Consider the following 7,415-nt stretch of genomic DNA (forward strand, 5'->3'; position numbering starts at 1 on the left):
GGAAGAAGAGGAAGACTACTGAAGATCTACAAGGATTTCCCCTCCTCCGTCAGCAATTCCTTGACTACGTGAATGAGGTAAGGATCACTGCCCCTGTAGGTTATCCGCCTATCATATCCTGTTTGTGTATCCTGCTTTTCTTGAGGATCACCTGAGTCTGAGCTTGTCTTTATTCTCTTGTTTGCAGAAACTTGCTGAGATTGAAACTTATCTTGGCAATGTTGAGGACCAGGAGAGCCAGATTGCTGACCTTCAACAAATGGGCGTGCTTAAGGATCTCAAGATAGGAGACCTTGAGAAGGAACTCCGGGTCATGAAGGCTGAGGCTGCTCAGAGGTTGATTGATATGGATAACGAGAAGCAGGAGATCACCCAAGATGCTAAGGTCTCCGCGGCAATTGCTATGTATAAGATTCAACTTCAGATGGCCGAGGAGGCTCAGGATCCTACCTTTGACAAAGGCTCGTGGGATGTTGAAGGTTGGAAGGCAAGGCTGGCAGACCTGGAGGACGAGGATGAGGCTGAGGAGATCCCCATGCTGGAAGGTGGTGATGCTGAGAAGGATCAAGGTGGAGATGCTGGTGGTGATGAAGCAGCGAAGGTGTAGGCTGCATGATTGGGCGATGATGGATATTTCGAGACTAGGCCGGAGCCCAATTTTTTAGGATTGGTAGTGGTTTTTTGTGGTAGTGGTGTTTGTGAACAATTATGGTTTGTAACTTAAACAATAGTTTCTTAGGGTTAAGGATCCTGGATCCTTTTAGACAATAGGTAGGATTACAAAAGGTGGAGGGATCCTCTGTTTGGGGGATGAAGCCTTTGTGATCCTGCCGCTTTTACTTTCCTGCAAAGATGCTAAGACCGCATAGACAATGGACACCCTTTGCCAACCCATGTGGACGGGCCACGTTTTGCTGGTAGAAATGTGGGTTGGCAATTTTGACAACTTTTTAAAGGGTTGATGATCCTTTTATTAATAATATAACTTTAATCTTTCTGGCTTATCTTGTGTTGTTATCCTTCAATAATCCTCTTATTTCTCAATAACAAGAGTTGAAAAAGTGTTTAATAAACTTAGGATATGATCCTAGATCAAATATCCTGATATTTGAAATTATTCAAAGTATTTTAGTTCAAGGATCATAGGTTTGGTTGTCAAAGTATAAGGGTTGGTTAGGATAATGAATAATGAAATTAAAAATAGTTAAGGATCATACCTGAGGATCCAAGTTAGGATCCTAACCTTTAATCGGAACAACCATAGGTAAAACTTTAATGGATAATAAGGATCAAGGATCCTTAGTTGTTTAACTTCGAAAACCTGAAAAAATGGAATATAACTTGGGACTAAGCCAATATAAAAGATAAGTTAGTAACTGGGGACAAGCCCAAAGGATAGCTGAGAATGATCCCAGAGGATCACTGGGGACAAGCCCAAAAAGATAACTGGGGACAAGCCCAAAGAATCACTGGGGATGATCCCGGAGGATCACTGGGGACAAGCCCAAAAAGATAACTGGGGAAAAACCCAAAGGATCGTATGTAAACTGGAGTATGGCCCTTTCTGGCAACTATCCAAACTTAGTGACATGAAAATGTCAAAACCTTAGCTAACGTGAAAACGTTAGAAACCTTAGGAACGGATGTATGGTGCGTCCACCATTATACGTAGGATCCCAAATATAGCCAGTACGATGAGGTTGTCAGCCCCGAAAGTGGGTACTGGTCCCAAAGACGTGAACTATACCAGGATCATCGTGCGCTGCTGGCGGAAACTGGGGATAATCCCAAGGATAACTGGGGTTGGACCCAAGGATCTGTGGTGCTCTTGGAGATCTTTGACGATTTGCTGAAGATACCTGAACTATCATAACTCAAATGGTTTGTGAGTAGAGGATGAAGGATACATGATCCTTATCCTTAGGCAACAAGTAGAAAATGCAATAGTTTTAGGATAAGCATATTACCAGAGTAAGGATCACCGATATCTTCAGGATCCTTCAAGGATACTTCAATGTAAGGATCACATGCAGGAAGGATCATGTTCACATGAAATATTTCTTTAAGTGAACAGCATTCCAGGCTCTTGGTAACAAGTTTCCTTCCATGGTTAGCAACCTGTATGCCCCCTTTCCTGCTTCAGCTTCAATCAAGTAGGGACCTTCCCATTTTGGTGCTAGCTTCCTGTCAGCAGGGTTGATAGTATTTTGAAATGCTTTTCTCAACACCATATCTCCGACTTGGAACTTCCTTATCCTGACATTCTTGTTGTAGGCACCAGCCATCTTTTGTTGGTAGCTTGCCATCCTTATCCTGGCTAGATCCCTGTTTTCCTCAATAGTATCCAAATCCTGAGCCAGGATTGTAGCATTTTCTTCAGGATCACGAGCACTTGTTCTAGCAGTTGGGATCACCATCTCTGTTGGGATCACTGCTTCTGCCCCAAATACTAAAGAGAAGGGTGTCTGACCGGTGGCATTCTTGGGAGTTGTCCTATCAGCCCATAGCACATAAGGTAACTCTTCTGCCCATTTCCCTTTCTTGGATCCTAGCTTCTTCTTCAGATTGTTGATGATGATCTTGTTGGATGATTCTGCTTGACCATTGGCTTGCGGGTGAACTGGTGTTGATGTGATCATCTTGATTCCCCAACTGTCACAAAAGTTAGTGGTTCTGCTTCCAATGAATTGGGAGCCATTATCACATACAATTTCAGAGGGAATGCCAAATCTAGTTATAATGTTTCTTTTAATGAAGGATATGACTTCCTTTTCTCTGACTTGAGCGAAGGCTTCAGCTTCTATCCACTTGGAAAAATAGTCAGTCATGGCAAGCATAAATACTTTTCCACCAGGTGCTTTAGGGAGCTTGCCAACTATATCCATTCCCCATCTCATGAATGGCCAAGAGGATGGTATGGGGTGTAGTAATTCAGCTGGTTGGTGAAGGATATTGCTATGTCTTTGGCAAGGATCACATCTCTTAGCATACTCCATGGCATCCCTTTTCATGGTTGGCCAGTAGTATTCTGTTCTAAGGATCCTTGAGAATAATGCCCTGCCCCCAGTGTGGTTTCCACAATCTCCTTCATGGAAGTCTCTCAACACTTCTTCAATTTCAGGATCCTCAATACATCTTAAATATGGTCCTGCAAGGGATCGTTTATATAGCATGTTATTTAAGATTGTAAATTGAGATACCTTGATCCTGAAAGCTCTAGGATTCTCTCCCATTGGGATCTCTCCGTTTTGCAAGTATTTCATGATTGGTGGGATCCATGATCCTGAATAAGATTGAGCTTCTTCACTAGGGATTACTGCAGTATCCTCTTCTATTTCCATGGCTACTTGATTTTCTATAGCAGGAGCCAGGATATGGATGATAGGGATACTTATGTCTTCTGGAATTTTTAAGGATGATCCTAGGTTGGCCAATGCATCAGCTTCCGTGTTATCCTCCCTTGGTACCTGTGTTAAGCTAAAAGAAACAAAAGAGAGTGCCAATTCTTTGACTATCTCTAAATATTTGGTTAGTTTTTCACCTTTAACAGCATAGGATCCATTAAAGTGATTGGTGATCAATAATGAATCTACATATACTTCGAGATATCTTACCCCCATATCCTTAGCAATCTGTAAGCCAGCAATTAAGGCTTCATATTCAGCCTCATTGTTAGTTGCTTGGAATTCACAGGCTATGGAGTGGGGTATTATGTCCCCCTGTGGCGATTTTAGTAGGATCCCTAGCCCTGTGCCTTTGATATTTGAGGATCCGTCAGTGTGCAGGATCCAAGGATCCTTGGTCTCATCCAGCTGCTGGACCTCCAATTCTGCTTCCTTTTGTAGATCACTACTGAAATCAGCCACAAAATCTGCTAGTGCTTGAGATTTAATGGCTGTTCTCGGTTCGTATCTTATATCATGGGCACTAAGCTTTACTGCCCACTTAGCCATTCTCCCTGACATATCCGGTTTCCTGAGGACATTCTTAATTGGAAAATTAGTTTTAACAATAATAGTATGGGTTTCAAAATAATGCCTTAACTTCGTGGATGCCATGATTAATGCAAGGATGAGTTTTTCGAGGTGTGAGTACCTGGATTCGGCATCAAGTAGACTTTTACTTACATAGTAGATAGGATATTGTGTACCTTCGTGATCCTTAACAAGGACAGCACTTACAGCGGTTGAGGATACCGCCAGATATAAGGATAACACATCTCCTTTTTCCGGTTTTGCTAATGCTGGTGCTGAGGACATATATTCTTTGAGGGCTTGTAAAGCGTTCTCATGTTTCTCAGTCCATTCAAACTTCTTATTCTTCCTTAGGATATCGTAGAATTCTTTGCATTTTTCTGAGGATTTCGATATGAATCTGTTCAAAGCTGCTATCCTGCCTGTCAGTCTTTGAACATCCTTGGCATTGGCAGGAGATTTGATATTTATTAATGCTTTGATTTGTTCCGGGCTTGCTTCAATGCCCCTCTGGGTTACCATGTATCCTAAGAACTTTCCTGCCTTAACACCAAAATGGCATTTTGAAGGATTAAGTTTCATGTTGTAACTATCAAGGATATCGAATGCTTCTTCCAAGTCCCTTAGGTGATCCTCAGCTTTCTTTGACTTGACCACCATATCATCTATGTACACCTCCATAGTTTTTCCAATTTGATCTTTGAACATCATATTTACCAGCCTTTGATATGTTGCACCTGCATTTCTTAGTCCAAAAGGCATGGCAGTATAACAATATAAACCGGTTGGGGTCATAAAGGCTGTATCCTCTTGGTCAGATGGTTCCATCTGGATTTGTTGGAACCCAGATGATGCATCCATAAAGGTTAACAGTTCATGCCCCGCTGTTGCATCCACCATGGAGTCAATGTGGGGTAATGGGAAAGGATCCTTGGGACATGCCTTATTCAAATCAGTGAAATCGACACATACCCTCCACTTTCCGTTTTTCTTTTGGACAACAACCACATTGGCTAACCATTTAGGATACTTTACCTCTTTGATCATACCTGCTCGAAGTAGTCTCTCTACTTCTTCTTGGATAATGGCATTCCTTTCTGGTGCAAACTTCCTCCTTTTTTGATGGATTGGTTTGATAGACCTGTCAATGCCAAGTTTGTGAGTAATAATATCCTTAGATATACCTGTCATATCTTCATGTTTCCAAGCAAAGGTAGATTTTCTTTTTTTGAGGAAGGATATCATGTCTTCTTTCATGTTGCCAAGGATCCCTGATCCGATATAGATCTTTGATTCTGGATCACTAGGATCCAAGAGGATTTCATCTACATCTTGTTCCCTTGCCTCCAAGACATTCCTCGGAGGATACTGTAATTGCTATTGCTCCCTTGGCTTCGAGGTTGGCTTCATGGATGAGGTATAGCAATCCTTAGCCTCTTGTTGATCACTGTCGATCTTGATTATCCCCCATGGGCTAGGGAGCTTCACACATTGATGGTAGGTAGATGGAACTGCTTTCATGTCATGTATCCAAGGCCTGCCAAGGATAACGTTGCAACAAGATAAACAGTCAATAACACAAAATTTTTGGTAATTATGTAATCCTTCCACGTAGATTGGGAGTTTGATGTCCCCCAAAGTTTTCTTCGTTTCTCCACTGAATCCTACAAGCACGGAGGATCTTGGTGTGATGTCTGATTCTGGGATACCCATTTTCTTCAGAACATCAAGCTGGATAATGTTCACTGAGCTCCCTCCATCAATAAGGATCCTGCGGACAAAATGGTTAGAGATAAAGAGAGTGATAACTAAACTATCATGGTGAGGATCCTGAATGTTAATGCGATCATCCTCATCAAATGTTATCATCTTCCCTTCTGAGACACTTGAGGTTCTAATAGGCTTTTCTCCATTATCCATTTTTGATTCTTTTGCATGTCTTTTGGCCGCTGAAAAGGATGTACCACAAATGTCTGATCCTCCGGATATAAAGTTAATCACTTGTGCGTTTGCCGGAGGTGCTGGAGCCTTTTCAGGGATCCTTTCAGGATCCTGGGTCCTTTGCTTTTTTCTCCCCAACAATTCTTTTAGATGCCCCTTGCTTAGCAGGTATCCAATTTCTTTTCTTAAGGCTATGCAATCTTCAGTTAGATGCCCGAAATCCTCATGGTATGCACACCATTTGGACTTGTCTTTAGTCCCGGATGGTTTGTCATTCTTCCTGGGCCACCTAGCCTTTTCACCTAGATTCTGCATTGCAAGGATTAGTTCATGATTATCAACGGAAAAACAATATTCTGAGATTGGAGGATATTCTTCATCATCCTCTTCTTGGTCAACAGCATGCACATTCTTGTTCTCATTCCTATGGTAGGATTTGAACTTGTTGCTTTTGAAGGAGGATCTTTGCTTCTCCGGTTTTGAGGATCCCACTTGTCTCTCCTGGATCCTCTTGTCATCCTCTAGCCGGATAAACCTGAGTGCTCGAGTTCTTACTTCATCTAAATTCCTGCATGGTGTCATAACAAGATCATCATAGAATAATGAATCCTTAAGCAGTCCCATTTTGAAGGCTTCAACAGCCGTAGCCATATCCAAGTTGGGAATGTCCAAGGATTCTTTACTAAATTTAGTTATATAATCTCTTAATGATTCATTATTATTTTGAGTTATCCTGTACAAATCACTAGTTAATTTTTCAAATTTTCTACTACAAGAGAATTGGTTATTGAATAAATTAACTAAATTAGCAAATGAAGTAATAGAGTAAGGGGGAAGACTTAGCAGCCACTTAAGAGCTGATCCAGTAAGAGTGGATCCAAATCCTTTACATAGGCATGCTTCCTTCAACTTTTCTGGAATAGGATTGATTTCCATCCTTTCCCTGTATTGTGCTATATGCTCCTCTGGATCCGTTGTGCCATCATACAGCTTCATGGTAGGGATATGGAACCTTTTGGGCACCTCTGCATCACAAATTGGTGGTGCAAAGCGAGATACCTTGTGGCTTCCATCCGCAATCTCTGGGATAGGCTTGACTACCCCTGGAACACTTGAGATCATATCTTTCAGCTTCTGCAACTCCCTGGCCATAGCATGATTGGTACCTGTATCCTGCATGAATCCAAGGTTAGTAGTAGGATAATTATTTAGAGTGTTACCTCCCATTGGGTTCAAGTTAGGGAATCCAAATTGCTGGGATTCTGGAACAACGGAGGGACCAGTGGAAGCCATGGTCTGCATTGGAATGAAGTCCCCTTGATGGACATCTAGACTTCCTGTTTGCAAAATTTTTAGGGATCCTGGCATCTGTAAGGATCCTGGTATCTGGGATGATCCTGGAACGAAGGAGGATCCTTGAACCTGGGATGATCCTGGAACAAAGGAGGATCCTTGAACCTGGGATGATCCTGGAACAAAGTAGGATCCTGGAAACTGTTG

Source organism: Helianthus annuus, chromosome 14, assembly GCF_002127325.2.
Source record: "Helianthus annuus cultivar XRQ/B chromosome 14, HanXRQr2.0-SUNRISE, whole genome shotgun sequence".
Taxonomy (NCBI): Eukaryota; Viridiplantae; Streptophyta; class Magnoliopsida; order Asterales; family Asteraceae; genus Helianthus; species Helianthus annuus.